A 16894-nucleotide genomic window follows, 5' to 3' on the forward strand; every position below is an offset into this window, starting at 1 on the left:
TCGTTTGGACACCGTTATTTGCCCACCGTTCGTTTGGACACCGTTCATTTGCCCACCGTTCGTTTGGACACCGTTCATTTGCCCAATGTTCGTTTGGACACCGTTCATTTGCCCACTGTTCGTTTGGACACCGTTCATTTGCCCACCGTTCGTTTGGACACTGTTCATTTGTACACAGAAACATGCGCACTGTTTGTTTGAATATATGTAACAGATGGAGAGAAATAAAAATCATTTTGGGAAAATATAATCAGTATTCTTATAACACTTTATACTGGTAAATCTATGTAAAATATGAAATCGTGAAAAGGAGATACATTTGAAGGTTATAATATCTGTCAAAATAAAATATATTCATACTTATATATCTCTGATACTGATGTCATTAATTTTACATTGCTTTTAGCACTTTGTTTAGCCTTTCGCATATTTGGATGTCATGCATGGATACAGTAGGTTCCGCCCCCCCTGCGGGGGGGCTCCACTTCCGGAAGATATAACCTAACCCAAACCTATTTCTTATTTAAAACAAAAATTTGGTGTGGATTACGTCGTATAATTTAAATCAAATTTTAGTGTCCAAACGAACGGTGGGCAAATGAACGGTGTCCAAACGAACGGTGGGCAAATGAACGGTGTCCAAACGAACAGTGGGCAAATGAACGGTGTCCAAACGAACGGTGGGCAAATGAACGGTGTCCAAACGAACGGTGGGCAAATAACGGTGTCCAAACGAACGGTGTCCAAATGAACGGTGCGCATCTTTCTGTGTCCAAACGAACGGTGTCCAAATGAACAGTGTCCAATTGAGCGGTGTCCAAGTAAACGATGCGTATTTTCTTATATGTCCAAAAGCTACTGTATCCAAAATTACTGTGTCCAAATGCACTGTGTCCAATTGAACCGTGTGCAAAATCTCGTGTCCATTTGTAACGTGTCCATTTGCACCGTGTCCAATTATACTGTGTCCAAGTGCACCACTCCCGGAATATTAACGTGTGGGCTGGAATAATGGAATTGAAATACTTGGTCCAGTTATTCTTCCAGATATTTTAACTGGAAGAACTTACGTCGACTTTTTAACAGAAAATTTTCCAGATTTTCTAGAAGATGTGCCATTATTTGAAAGAAACGAGATTGTCTTTCAACAAGACGGTGCTGGGCCACACAACGCCAGGATCGTTACAAATTACTTAAACGGGCATTTTCCCGGACGCTGGATGTGTCGGTACGACCCGATACGTTGGCCCGCAAGATCTCCGGATCTCAATCCTCTGGATTTCTTCTTATGGGGATATTGTAAGGAAGTAATTTATAAAACGCTTCCCGAAAATACCGAAGAACTTGAAACAAGATTACGACGTGCTATTTGGGATATCGACGAAGTAATGGAGAACGTCCAAACAAATTTATTAAAACGCATGAGAGCTTGCATTAGGATGGACGGCGGGCATTTCGAGCATCTGCTCTAAAATTTTATTTTAATCAATCCGCTCTTTTCAGAGCGACCAATTCATTTTAACGTTGGAACATCTGATTTGAGCAGAATAAAAATAAATTTTCCCAAGTGTAATTTATTAATTACATTATTCTTGCGATCTTGCGATTGACTGAAACTTTCTCATCGTGAATGCAATAATTTCGAAAACATAATAACGTATAATACATGCTTTTTAAAATAATGTAACGCGGTCACCTCGCTCGACGCTCGGATCGGCTCGTCGGTGTCCGGGTTCGAGAGGAGGGGAGACTCAAGCTTACAAAAACACAGTATACGTAGAAAAGATAGTTTATTTAGACAGAGATATGTACAAAGTAGCGTGCAGGGCCAGGCGATGTTGGTCAGCGTGCGGTCGGCAGAAAGCTGGTGTCAGGCGCGGGCGTGCAAAGCGGTACGCGGCGAGAAACGCAAGGCGGTACGCGGCGAGAAATGCGGCTTAATCGCTATAGCGCGGCTTTATTTACAGACGAGCTTAAGATTACGGCGCGGTTATAACTAGCAGGCTCTTAGGACTAGCAGGCTTATTTCTAGCGGACTTATTATTAACAGGCTTTTACTACGACGCGGTTAGAACTAGCGGACTTACGGCTAACGATCTTAAGGCTACGGCGCGATATCTACAGGTGGCTTATTACCAGGGTTGGGAAGTAACGCGTTACTTGTAACGCCGTTACCGTTACAGTTACTTTTTTTCGGTAACTGTAACGGTAATGGCGTTACAAATTTTATTTGTAACGGAAAAAGTAACTTCGTTACATTTTTCGGTAACGAGTAACGAATTTAACAGTTACTTTTATCGTTACTTTTTTCAAATTTTTTGATTTATTTAAGATATTATTCTTGCTATTGTACGTGATAAAATTTTTATCTTAACCGTAAAGCCGTAAGCAAATCGACCAATTAGCATTCTTATTATGTTGTAAAAATGCTTGAATGTGATTGATCAACTTATGGCTCTTGCAGACCAGTGCGATGACGCGACGCGCGAAATCCAATGAGAGCTTTATCTTTTCGGAAAAGCAGAGCTCTCATTTACTACCAGTTCTAAATACCTTGCAACGAAAATTAGAAAATCTCAATAAATCTGACCTTATAGATTGCCATTCATTAGTTGAAGCTATTCAGCAAGGTTTAAATAAAAGGTAACTTATTAATTTGATTAATACATATGTTATTTAATTTTAAATAAGGATTTAATTGAAAAATATTATTTTATTTTAAACTATTGATTCAAAAGTATTAATTTCAATAAAACAAACAATGTCGCTTAATTTACTATATTTGATTTTAAATTTCTTACAATATTTGAAACAAAAGAATTAATAATAGCAGCATGTTTACATCCAAAATTTAAGTTAAACTGGTTAACCGGAGAAAAAAGAAAACGTGCTGAAAATTACTTGGAGGATTTATTGGGAATCCGATCAACTGAAAATTCTTCAAAAGCTGGAAAATCTGACGATCACGATGATTTTTTCATTTTTGAGCAAAAAACGGTGCAAAATGAATCTGAACAAGAAAAATTGCAACGGTTTTTAAAATCAAATAATTGTAATATAGAAATGTTAAACGACTATCCAAAACTTAAAAAACTTTTTATTAAATATAATACAGCTTTACCAAGCAGTGCATCTGTAGAAAGAATGTTTAGCATCGGTGGCTCTGTATTAACACCACAAAGAGGGCATTTAAATGATGATACTATGGAGCAACAAATTTTATTAAAAATTAATAAAGAATTTCGATAAAATTTAATAATTTATTTTGTAATAAACCTTGAATGAAATCTTGCTTACAATTTTTTAAAAGTTTTTCTTATGCAAAATAATTTATTAGTTTGTATTGTAAAAAAGTAACGTAAATTGTAACGACTCGTTACTTTTTAGTAACTGTAACGGTAACGAGTTACTTTTTAAAATTAGTAACGAGTAACGGTAACGAGTTACTTTGTAACGATAGGACCGTTACTACGGGCCTGACCTGTTGCGTCCGACAAATAGATAACTACCTATACACGGCTTGCTTATTCACCCAGCCCTACCTGTCCCGCCGCCTCCTCTCTCAGCATGCGCTCTCGCTCACCGATACACATGCTCTCGCTCTGCATGCACTCTCGCTTCTCGACTCGCCCTATCTTTCTCACGGTCCCCACGCTGAATCGACCCCACTCCCGGACCGACAGTATAGTGGGAGGCCCCGGCCGGGTATATAAGCCCGGCCGGCCGAGGAATCAGGACCAGATTCCGTCCTGCCATCCAGCTCCTGACACCGATCTAACCAGTACCTAACACCTCTTAGGACAGAGGTTGAACTCAGCCCCGCCGGGTTGAACCGGCTCTCTATACCTCGGGCCAAGGTTGTACTTGGCCCCGTCGGGTTGAACCGACTCCTGTCTCGACCGCTCCACGGGCTGAGGTTGCACTCAGCCCCGCCGGGTTGGACCGGCTCCTACCTACCGCAGGCCGAGGTTGTACTCAGCCCCGTCGGGTTGAACCGACTTCCGTTGCCAAGGCAGTGCTCGATGTGACACTCGAGCCTGCCGGCAATACCTCGCCACCTAACCCGATCGTAGCGTATAAGGGGAGTGGTGCACTTGGACACAGTATAATTGGACACGGTGCAAATGGACACGTTACAAATGGACACGAGATTTTGCACACGGTTCAATTGGACACAGTGCATTTGGACACAGTAATTTTGGATACAGTAGCTTTTGGACACATAAGAAAATACGCATCGTTTACTTGGACACCGCTCAATTGGACACTGTTCATTTGGACACCGATCGTTTGGACACAGAAAGATGCGCACCGTTCATTTGGACAACGTTCGTTTGGACACCGTTATTTGCCCACCGTTCGTTTGGACACCGTTCATTTGCCCACCGTTCGTTTGGACACCGTTCATTTGCCCACTGTTCGTTTGGACACCGTTCATTTGCCCACCGTTCGTTTGGACACCGTTCATTTGCCCACCGTTCGTTTGGACACCGTTCGTTTGGACACTAAAATTTGATTTAAATTATACGACGTAATCCACACCAAATTTTTGTTTTAAATAAGAAATAGGTTTGGGTTAGGTTATATCTTCCGGAAGTGGAGCCCCCCCGCAGGGGGGGCGGAACCCACTGTATCCATGCATGACATCCAAATATGCGGAAGGCTAAACAAAGTGCTAAAAGCAATGTAAAATTAATGACATCAGTATCAGAGATATATAAGTATGAATATATTTTATTTTGACAGATATTATAACCTTCAAATGTATCTCCTTTTCACGATTTCATATTTTACATAGATTTACCAGTATAAAGTGTTATAAGAATACTGATTATATTTTCCCAAAATGATTTTTATTTCTCTCCATCTGTTACATATATTCAAACAAACAGTGCGCATGTTTCTGTGTACAAATGAACAGTGTCCAAACGAACGGTGGGCAAATGAACGGTGTCCAAACGAACAGTGGGCAAATGAACGGTGTCCAAACGAACATTGGGCAAATGAACGGTGTCCAAACGAACGGTGGGCAAATGAACGGTGTCCAAACGAACGGTGGGCAAATAACGGTGTCCAAACGAACGGTGTCCAAATGAACGGTGCGCATCTTTCTGTGTCCAAACGAACGGTGTCCAAATGAACAGTGTCCAATTGAGCGGTGTCCAAGTAAACGATGCGTATTTTCTTATGTGTCCAAAAGCTACTGTATCCAAAATTACTGTGTCCAAATGCACTGTGTCCAATTGAACCGTGTGCACAATCTCGTGTCCATTTGTAATGTGTCCATTTGCACCGTGTCCAATTGTACTGTGTCCAAGTGAAGGCCACTCGCGTATAAGTGCATGTACCGACCGCGTTGTAAATAGTAGTTGCACGATAGAGATAAGTCCGCTAGTTCTAAGTCTCGTAGTCATAAACCTGCTAGTCTTATGGCCTGTTAGTGCTAAGTCCGCTAGTTGTAACCGCATCCTAGTAATAGGACCCGTCTAATACTAAGTCCGCTGGTTATAAGACCTGTTAGTAATAAGCCCTGTCTAGTACTAAGTCCGTTAGTTATAAGGCCTGTTTGTAATAAGTCCTCTAGTTCCAATCACGCCGTTAGCGCCTGTAAATAAGACCGGGAACGATTACCCGCCGAGCCTGTCTTACGCTTCTCGCCGCTTTGCAACCATCGCTTTGCGCCTCCGCTTTGCGCCCCGCATCCTGCTACCAGCCACACCGCTCCACGCACGACACCGCCAGGCCCTGCACGCTGTATCTATCTTTCTCTCACTGAATAAAGTATTGTTTCAACCTTTACTGTGTCTCGTAAGTTTGAGTCTCTCCTTCTCTCGAACCCGGACACCGACGAGCCGATCCGAGCGTCGAGCGAGGTGACCGCGTTACAACTTTTTAGAAAAAATAACGGTAACGGTAACGAGTTACTTTTATAAAGTAACTTTCCCAACCCTGCTTATTACTATGGTTACGCTAGGTAGGTTGGTATTGCCGACAGGCCCGAGTATCACGTCGGGTCCGGCCTTGGCAACGGAAATCGGCGAAACCCGGTAGGGCTGAGCGAAACCTCAGCCCAGGTAGGTGCTAGGAGCCGGCGAAACCCGACTAGGTTAAATGAAACCTTAGCCCGAGGAGCGGTGACAGGAGTCGGCGAAACCCGACTGGGCTAAGCGAAACCTTAGCCCGAGGGGCGGTGGCAGGAGTCGGCGAAACCCGACTGGGCTAAGCGAAATCTTAGCCCGAGGAGCGGTGGCAGGAGTCGGCGAAACCCGACTGGGCTAAGTGAAACCTTAGCCCGAGGAAGTAGTAGGTACTGGTCAGGTCGGTGTCGGGAGCTGGATGTCGGGACAGGATCTGGTCTCGATGCCTCGGCCGGCCGGGGACTCCCACTATACTGTCGGCCCGGGAGTGGGGTGGATTCCGCGTGGGGCCCGTGAGCGAGATAGGGCGAGTCGAGAGCGAGAGCGCATGCCCAGCGAGATAGCGCGCCTAGTGTGAGCGGGACGGTGCGTGTGGCATGCGCGCGAGCGAGAGAGCGTGCGCGGTGGTTGTGTGAGCGGGATAGGTAGAGTAGGGTAGAGTAAGCGAGGCGGACATGTTATTGTAGATATATATATATATATATATACTGCCGTAGTAACGGCCCTGCCGTTACAATAATAATTATTTAATATAATTAAAAATAGTTATTAATTATGATAAATAATTAATTTTTTTAAGTACGTCATTATACGTTTCATGTTTTCTACCGCATTTGTAATGCGAAAGTTTTAGAAGATCGTTCATCTTATCTCGCGCCAAGCGCCACACGCACGTCGCAACTTGCACGATACATGTCGCGTTTCTCGCATCGCTAGGCAACGTAACAATGTGATCGTGCAGTCTCCGCGGTACGTCGCTAAATAATAATCGTGCAGCAGTTAACGAAAATACGTAAGTAGGATAATGGGATCGTCCCGATTGCGAACATTACCGATCGGACACGACAATATTTCCCGATCGGACACAGACCCAATCGGACACAGACCCAATCGGACACAGGCTCGATCGGACACAGTCCCGATCGGACACAGGTTCGATCGGACACAGACCCAATCGGACACAATTCCGATCAGACATATATGGTTGCAATCGGACACAGGCCCGATCGGACACAGACTCAATCGGACACAATTCCGATCGGACACATAGGTTGCAATCGGACACGGGCTCGATAGGACGCGGGCCCGATCGGACACAGGCCCGATTGGACACAGTTCCGATCGGACACATACTGTTGCAATCCGACACAGTCCCAATCGGACACATACTGTTGCAATCGGACACAGTCCCGATCGGACACATATGGTTGCAATCGGACACAGGCCCGATCGGACACAGGCCCGATAGGACAGGCCCGATCGGACATAAACCTTGTTGGAAATATTTAGCTTCAGTGGAATACCTAATAAATTCAAATATATAATACTTTCAAGCAAATATAAATATAATAAATGGATGCATAATTATAGTAAAAAATATTGTTAAAAAAATTTCATAAATTTGTGCGCGTAATATTAAAACATTATAATCAATATTTAATAATTATTATTTATCAGTAGGCAATGTGTAGGAAAACGCCCTGTTAGAATATCTTTATTAATTATATATAATTTTATTTTTATATATCTGTATTTTACATTTGATATACTGTCTATAAATAATTAATAATTGTATTCTTTCACACTTAAAATTTCACGTATATCACGGCATCGTGAGATTTTTACGTACAAAAAACAATTATTAACTGTTTACGGACAGTATATCATACGTAAAACACAGATATATAACAAAAAACTATATATAAATAATAAAGATGTTCTAACAGGGCGTTTTTCTACATTGCTTACTGCACATATGACAAATATCTTAACCTCACGTATGTCACTGTCTTATTATCTCATTATGTGTTTTAAGAATCAAAAATATTTGTAAGTTTATGAGATTGTGCTGTTTTTACGAAATTATATTGGGTAAGCATTCTTTGCTAACATGAAAGAGCTTGGATACTTTAGCAATATGGGACAAGTTTTGGATGTATATAATTAGACACATTATAATTAGAAGCGAATATTTTCTGTTATATCTTCATAGTTTGTAGTAAAGAGTATATATATATGCAACATAAGCCTAATAATTTTCTAGTCATTAATCAATCTTTTTTTATTTTACAGTGGAATCATTACTAGAAATAATGCACTTTTGTGACTACGCAACATATACCAGTGCTAGAATAACTACTGTGCAACTACAATATGAGGTAATATTTTTATTGTGTTTTCTGACTGTTCATTTAACCTAAAGAAAGATTGAATTATGATGATGACAATTGTACTGGTAAGATCGCTGTATGAATGAGATCTTAATGTCACGCTGTTTATTAACATTATATCATGTTTATTTTGATTTTAAGTAGGTGATAGTAATAGCTGAATATTAATTTGTAGGGATTCAGTTTGCATCGAATGTCAGAAAGAAATTCATTTACAAAGCACGAGAATCTTTTAAGCGAGAGTTAAATATTATAGTCTCCGCTAATAGAATCTTGTGATCTGTAATGAAATGATCAACACTTGTTCACTAACTTGCAGTGCCTGTTGATGCATTAATGATTTCCGATTGTTGATGTGTTAGAAGATTGAGTAAACATTTGTATCGCTATACAGTGAATGAATACATCAGCGAAGACAGTGTTTTAGCATATTATATCCAAATGTGGCATATTGTAATATATATATTATAACACATATTATATATGTATATTATCTGCATCACAAAAAAAATATTATAACATTTTGTTCTTAACTAATTTATCAAGTTTACAATTACATTGGAGTGTATACATGAACATATTATTTTTCAGAGAAATAATCTTGTATTAATATGATAATTATATTTGTAATAACTATACTTGAAGATTTAAATGTATCTCACATGCATCTCTAATGCATATACATATATTGAAATATGGAATTATTAGAAATATTAGAATATATATGTTTATATATTTGTATATCAGTATATTTTGTATGGTGAATAATGAAGAATTGCACCGTACTCTCCCGCACTTGAAATCTTACGATGCCGTGACATATGTAAAATTTTAAATGCGAAAAAATACGGTACAATTCTTCATTGTTTACGGGCAGCATATTGTACAAAATACACTGATATACAAACATATAAATATATATATATTTTAATATTTCTAATAATTCCGTATTTCAATATATGTATATGCATTATGTGAGACAATACGTACATGTAAACCTTCAAGTATAATTATTACAAATATAATTATCATATTGATATAAGATTATTTCTTTGAAAAATAATGTGTTCATGTATATACTCCAATGTAATTGTAAACTTGATAAATCGGTTAAAAACAAAATGTTATATTTTTTTTGTGATAATATATAATATATATAATATGTATTATAATATGTATAATAATATATATATATTACAATATGCTACAGTTGGATATAATATGCGAAAGCAGTCTTCGCTGATGTATTCACTAACTGTATACCGATACAAATGTTTACTCAATCTTTTAACACGTCAACAATCCGAAATCATTAATACATCAACAGGCACTGCAAGTTAGTGAAGAAGCGTTGATCGTTCCATTACAGATCACAAAATTCTATTAGCGGAGACTATAATATTTAACTCTCGCTTAAAAGATTCTCGTGCTTTGTAAATTAATTTCTTTCTGACGTAAGATCTCGTTCATACAGCGATCTTACCAGTACAATTGTCATCATCATAATTCAATCTTTCTTTAGGTTGAATGAACAGTCAGAAAACACAATACTTAAAAACATTACCTCATATTGTAGTTGCACAGTAGTTATTCCAGCACTGGTATATGTTGCGTAGTCACAAAAGTGCATTATTTCTAGTAATGATTCCACTGTAAAATAAAAAAAGATTGATTAATGACTAGAAAATTATTAGGCTTATGTTGCATATATATACTCTTTACTACAAACTATGAAGATATAACAGAAAATACTTGCTTCTAATTATAATGTGTCTAATTACATGCATTCAAAACTTGTCCCATATTGCTAAAGTATCCAAGCTCTTTCATGTTAGCAAAGAATGCTTACCCAATATAATTTCGTAGAAACAGCACAATCTCATAAACTTACAAATATTTTTGATTCTGAAAACACATAACGAGATAATAACCCAGTAAGCAATTTGATAACAAATTGTTGCCAAATTGGCATCAAATTCGCTCAAAACTTGGTAACAAATCCAGTGCCATCTGTGTCCGCATTAAGCTTGTGTTTTGGTGACAAAACTTGTTGACATAACCTGACAGCAAAAACCGAGCAAAGCTTGACATGATTTGACGTCAAATTGATGGCAAAAATCGAGCAAGATCTGCGCAAGACAATCCGATAGCAGATTGTCAGCAAAAACCGAACAAATTCTGCAGCTTTTGGCCATTCATATAAAAATATATATTTAAATAGATTTAAAACCTTAACCCTAAGTAATAAAATGATGATAAGTTTTGGTCATAAAATGACCATTAGATAATTAGACATTATATAAAATCATATATTAATATGTTAAAACATATAGGTAAATTCAAATAACTTAATTTATAAAATTAAAGATCTTTTTGGACAGAAATTGTTTGAATAAGTGAAAATCGAACAATTATCTGTCCGATTTGCAAAAAATCAATTCAATATCTGAATTTCCTGTATAAGAATTGTGTCAAAAATTGAACTTAGAAATATATATATTATAATATTATTAGCATTTTGTAGGCTTTATATACATTCATGACAAGAATTTGAATACGGGTATAGATAATGAATAACGCGCCGCATAGCGATAAGCGACTGAACTAGTTTATAATACTTTGTAATAAGCTGCAGATTTTGTTCGGTTTTTGCTGCCAATTTGCCATCAGATTGCGCACTCTAGATCCTGCTCAGTTTTTGCCGACAATCTGATGTCAGTCATGTTAGCAAGCTTTGCTCGGTTTCTGCCGCCAATTTGTTGTGTAGTTATGTTAGCAAGCTTTGCTTGATTCTTGCCGGCAATCTGCCAGCTTAATCGGTAATAACAACTCTTGTATCAAATTTGTAGCCTTTTTGCTGACAATAATTTATAGCAAGCACTTGGCAATATCTGTTAGAACAGACCTGGCTGACTGGGAAGACAGTGACATACGTGAGGTTAAGATATCTGTCATGCGTGCAGTAAGCAATGTAGAAAAACGTCCTGTTAGAACATCTTTATTATTTATATATAGTTTTTTTGTTGTATATCTGTGTTTTACGTATGATATACTGTCCGTAAATAATTAATAATGTTTTTTGTACGTAAAAATCTCACGATGCCGTGACATACGTGAAATTTTAAGTGTGAAAGAATACAATTATTAATTATTTATAGACAGTATATCAAATGTAAAATACAGATATATAAAAATAAAATTATATATAATTAATAAAGATATTCTAACAGGGCGTTTTTCTACATTACCTACTGATAAATAATTATTAAATATTTATTATGTTTTAATATTACGCGCACAAATTTATGAAATTTTTTTTAACAATATTTTTTACTATAATTATGCATCCATTTATTATATTGTATATTTGCTTGAAAGTATTATATATTTGAATTTATTAGGTATTCCACATTCCACTGAAACTAAATATTTCCAACAAGGTTTCCCAAACAGCACACAACATCCTCAGGATCATCCTGAATATGTCCAGGACGGTTCAGGACATTTGTAGGATGTTTTAAGATATTATTATAAATATATTTATAAAAATTTAATATGCATACATAATTATTTTTAGTTGTGTCGGCTATTTAATATAATTTAGAAATCTTAAGTATTATAATAAGCACCCAGATAGCAAAATGCTAGCAGCATACGCGCAGATTGGCAGCAAATTTAATCAGAATTCCATGCCAAAACCATAGCCATCTGTGACCACATTAAGCTCAGGTTTTGTCAACAGAGCTTGCTGACGGGTAATGTGAGTACAGATGAATAGACAGATAGCCAATGGCCTAGATTAAGGCGAGACTGCCATTTCCGTGCTCAGATTATCGACACACTATGCCCCTTACCGACAGACTATGCTCCTGGTTTGAGTCCAGACTAAATATATCCGATTTTGTCGACAGACTATGCCCCTGGTTTGAGTCCAGACTAAATATATCCAATTTTGTCGATAGACTTTGCCCCTAGGTGCAAATCCGCACTAAATGACCGCGAGACGAGTGTGACAGTGTGAGAGATGAAATGATGAGAATAAACATGAGATTAATAGACAGATCAGTGACGCGATATTGCAGCGATAGCAAGTGGCCGGCGAACTAGAACAGTTTATGACAGATAAATTAATTATTTCAACAGTAATATAAAAGTTAATTATTATATTTTATATATATATAAAATATAATAATTAACTTTTATATTACTGTTGAAATAATTATTTTATCTGTCATAAACTGTTTTAGTTAAGTCAAAGGAGCTTAAATCAAATGTAAGGAGAGAGTGACAGAAACGTAAACCAAGCTTCTAGGAGACAAAAATTGAAATAACGAAACGTAAAAGAAGCGTTTTTTTTACTTTTCGTTGTTTTAATTTTTGTCTTCTAGAAGATTCGTTTACGCTTCTGTCACTTTTTCCTTACATTTGATTTACATTCCAATATTTATTTTTGTCAGAGTTTTGCTTCTTGACTATCTATATGTAATATTTGATTTTTTAACATAACTATTTTAAATATGATAATACTAATACTTATAGTTTTTCTTTCAATAATTTTTAATAAAATTATACAATGCAATATCGCTTGCATTTAAAAATTTGTTTTTTGCGTCCGATAAAAAAAGAAACTATTAAAATAATTGGATTAATGCTAAGAAATATATTTTATTTTCGTATATATTTTTTATACATTTATATACTCTAAATAGCGTCAAATGTTAACAAAATTATTTTTTAAATTTAAGTACTATTATTTAGTGTAAACCCGGAAAAAAATAGATTAAATGTAAATAGATATTATTATATCTAATAATTAAATCTCGTTAGATGTAAAAAATGGAAAACTTAAGATCTACTTTTAGATTTAAGCATATATATCTTATATATTTTTAGATCTACTTATGTAACAATTTAGATCTAATTGTAAGTGGATCGATATAAATCTATGTAGATTTACACTGGTAGATCTATCTAAATCTCTGTACATCTTCAAAGATCAACTAAGATTTAAGTATACGTATGATGATCTATTTAGATCTACTGGTGCAGATCTATTTTTGAAATAGATCTGCATCGATAGATCTATCTGGATCTAAATGGACCCAAATAGCAAAGAAATGTTTAATAAATGTTTGAAACTTATTTTTTAAGATATATATTTTTAAAACGTTTCTAATTATGAGTGAAATCTGTTTTTATATATTTTTATTTAAAAAAACTCTATTTTAACGTTTATGTAAAATAAGTCTTGATTCAACGTTTATTAAATATTTAATTTTTTAATATTTTATTGATAAAATATTAATAAACATTTTTAAAATATCTTTAAAAATGAGCTTTAAACATTTATTAAACATTTCTTTGCTACTTGGGGATATGCTTACATCTAAGTAGATCTTAAGTTTTTCATTTTTTAGATTAACGAGATTTAATTAGATATAATTACATCTATTTACATTTAATCTATTTTTTCCCGGGAAGGTCGTCTATGTATTTTTATTTTCTCCAAACTTTTTGAAACTTTTCTTTGTGTTTATTGATTTTATGTTCTGATAAATGTTATTTTCTTACCATACATCTTGTAAACTTAAAAAAATTTATATATCTCTATTTTGCTATTAATAAATTTTTATTTTATATAGGTAGGTATATGATAGGTATATACATATTGCGGTGTTATAGACAAGTCTCTTTTAAATAAATAACAAATAAAAACGTAGCAATACATTTTATTATTAATTGAAAGTACAATATTTGCGTTTATACATTATATAAAAAGTATATAAAAATTGTTGGAACGTAGAATGTAAATTGTAAAATATGATAATTAACATTACATAATTTGAATAAACATATAAAAAACATTAAAAATATAAAAAATGTGAAAAATCAACTATAAATTAGTTACCTGTAGTTTAATTTTCCTTATATATATATATATATATATATATATTAAAATTATAAGGGATAAAATCCTTCTTAGTGTTATGCCACAAATATAATAAAATAATGAATTCCGATTTAATCTACGTGCAAACCAGAAATAAATTATGATATCTATTGTCATCAGCCAGTCTCAAAACATCGATATCTATAATAATGAGTAATTATTATATACCATATGCATATTACTAATTATAATGCATAAAAAGAAAGAACTTGAGATTTAAATACTCACGTGTTTTTTGAAGAATTATTGTATTCAGACTCAAATAAGATTTAAATAGAAGAATTTATATTAATTTCTATGCATACATTTTCAAAGAGATTTATACTTGTGCTTCATATTTGTGTAATGTACTGTGAGTTGCATTATGACAATATATTCTTAATCCATTATACCGTATCATCTGCATGTAAAAAAATGTGACCCTGAAATATATCAAATAAATAAAGTATGCACCTGCATGTTGCAAATTACATATTTTTTCTTAAAAGCAACTAAATAAATTTGTACATAATAATTAAATAAATATATATTTATGTATTTATAAATGTAATAAAATATATATATACATACGGAAAAAAGGCATTGAACAGGCATTCTGCCAGGCGCGCAAAGTTGTAGCAAAGCGCAGTCTGTATTGTGTATTTAAAATGCTTTTTTATCCCAGCTTTAGATTTATTGAGATATTCGTTGCTGTTTTTTATCTTTATCTTTTTACATGTGCTTTATGTTCCTCAGTTTTTGACACTTTGTTCTTATTTCTTTTGATTCTCCAACTGTGTTTATTCCTTCTCTCCTTCTATTGTTATTTTTTTTTGCAATTGCATATATCTTGACTCTTATCATAAAGTCCAACATTTGGATTCTATGCAGATAGCACTCGTTGTTTGGGTCAAACCAATCTGCAGCTACATGATGCTGAACGTGTTTTATACAAATCTCAAGAAGATTTCTTTTCACATCTTTTAAATGCCAATATTTCTTATAACAAGAGTTGAATGCTTGAAGTTGAAGAGCAACAATATTTATAAATACATCCGTTGGCCTTGATAGCCATTCAACTTCTGGTCCATCTTCGTCTTCGTGTTCATATTCACGTAATTGAATGTAAATCTCATTATCATTTGATCCCTCCATCGGTGTTTTTATATTTGTTTCACGGCAGCTGTCGCACTTAGTATTTTTGTAATTATTTTGAGCAATATATCCTGCAAAATATGCAATTGCATTTCCTTCATATGTCCCTGGTGAATTACTGTTGTCGATTATATTTATTATAAAGTTGTCGGAATAGTTCTCTTCTGAATATTTCGTTATTTCTTCAAAAGCTGTCGCAATAAGATCATCATTATCGTTATTATCCATTTCAATTGGAAAAGTTAATTCTTCTTGCAATTGAACAGTATTTATAGCTTCCATTTCACGAACTTCCGATGTACTCTTCGTTAACGAAAGCGTTTCTGGACACAGGCCAAAAAAAACAAATAATTGTTTAAAAAAATACATTGTAAATAATTTTCTTAAAAACAATTTTTTTTATACTAATTGATTTGTCTCATTATTCTGTACATAGAAGTATTACGGTAAGATTATCAAAAACTAGATATTTTACGAGATATTTAATTTTTTATATCAAAATATGTCAGATTAAAATATAAAATAACTCAAAAAGTACTTAATGAAATAATACTTTATTATAGTGTTTTGGAAAGCTCTTGATGTCAGCTACAAGAATACTAAATAAAAAATGGGGATTTCCATTTAAGATTTTAAAGTTGACCTTCACATGACCTTCAAATGATTTTCCAAGGTCAAATCATTGTCACCATCTTATGGCCCCCTCGAAACCAAACAACTTTTGTCTGAAACATTTTTCTCTTCCGGGCTTGGTTTTTAAGATATTCGACTGGATGGATTAAAATGGGCCACCCAGTATATATATATATATATACATATATGTAAAGATGTAAAGAAAACACATGGTTGCCTTTAAAAAGAAGTATGCACCTGCATGTTGCAAATCACATTTTTTTAAAAGCCAACTATGTATTTTTGATACCCCAATTGATTTGTCTTATTATTCTGTTATTTTGCGCGGTAAATCTGTTATCCATTATTGATTTTTTTACTACATGTGATATTGATTTTCATTGCTCAGCTGATTTTGTCTTTCATTTATTATGTTATTGTTCCGATGTTATAAACTAATCATTATTGATTTTTTTGTAGACAAATTTTTTTAAATATTTATTAAGTGATACATTTTTCATTATTTAATTTTTTTTATAGTAAATATTTTACAATATTTAATGTTTATTCTTGTTTCTAGTATTTTTTATTTTGCGCAATATTCTGTTTTGTATTAAAATATTTTTTTCATAAAAATCGTATTTAAATGTATGTTGTGCCTCCGGGAGAGGTACGGTAGTTGGGATCGTTTGCCGGAAGGATTTAGGAATTCGGGCTCCGCCCGGGAACTACACGTACTTTAGTTAAATAATTCAGACACTTTCCACGTTAAATAAATAGATAAATATCAGCTTTATTTGTGACTTAGCTTATTTACAATGTTCCCGCACATTAACTCGCGTCGCGTGTCGCGATAGCGGATATTTCAACGTGCGCGTGTCTAGAGTCGA

Source organism: Polyergus mexicanus, unplaced genomic scaffold (genome assembly GCF_030449975.1).
Source record: "Polyergus mexicanus isolate NDT 795.1 unplaced genomic scaffold, iyPolMexi1.0 SCAF_21, whole genome shotgun sequence".
Taxonomy (NCBI): Eukaryota; Metazoa; Arthropoda; class Insecta; order Hymenoptera; family Formicidae; genus Polyergus; species Polyergus mexicanus.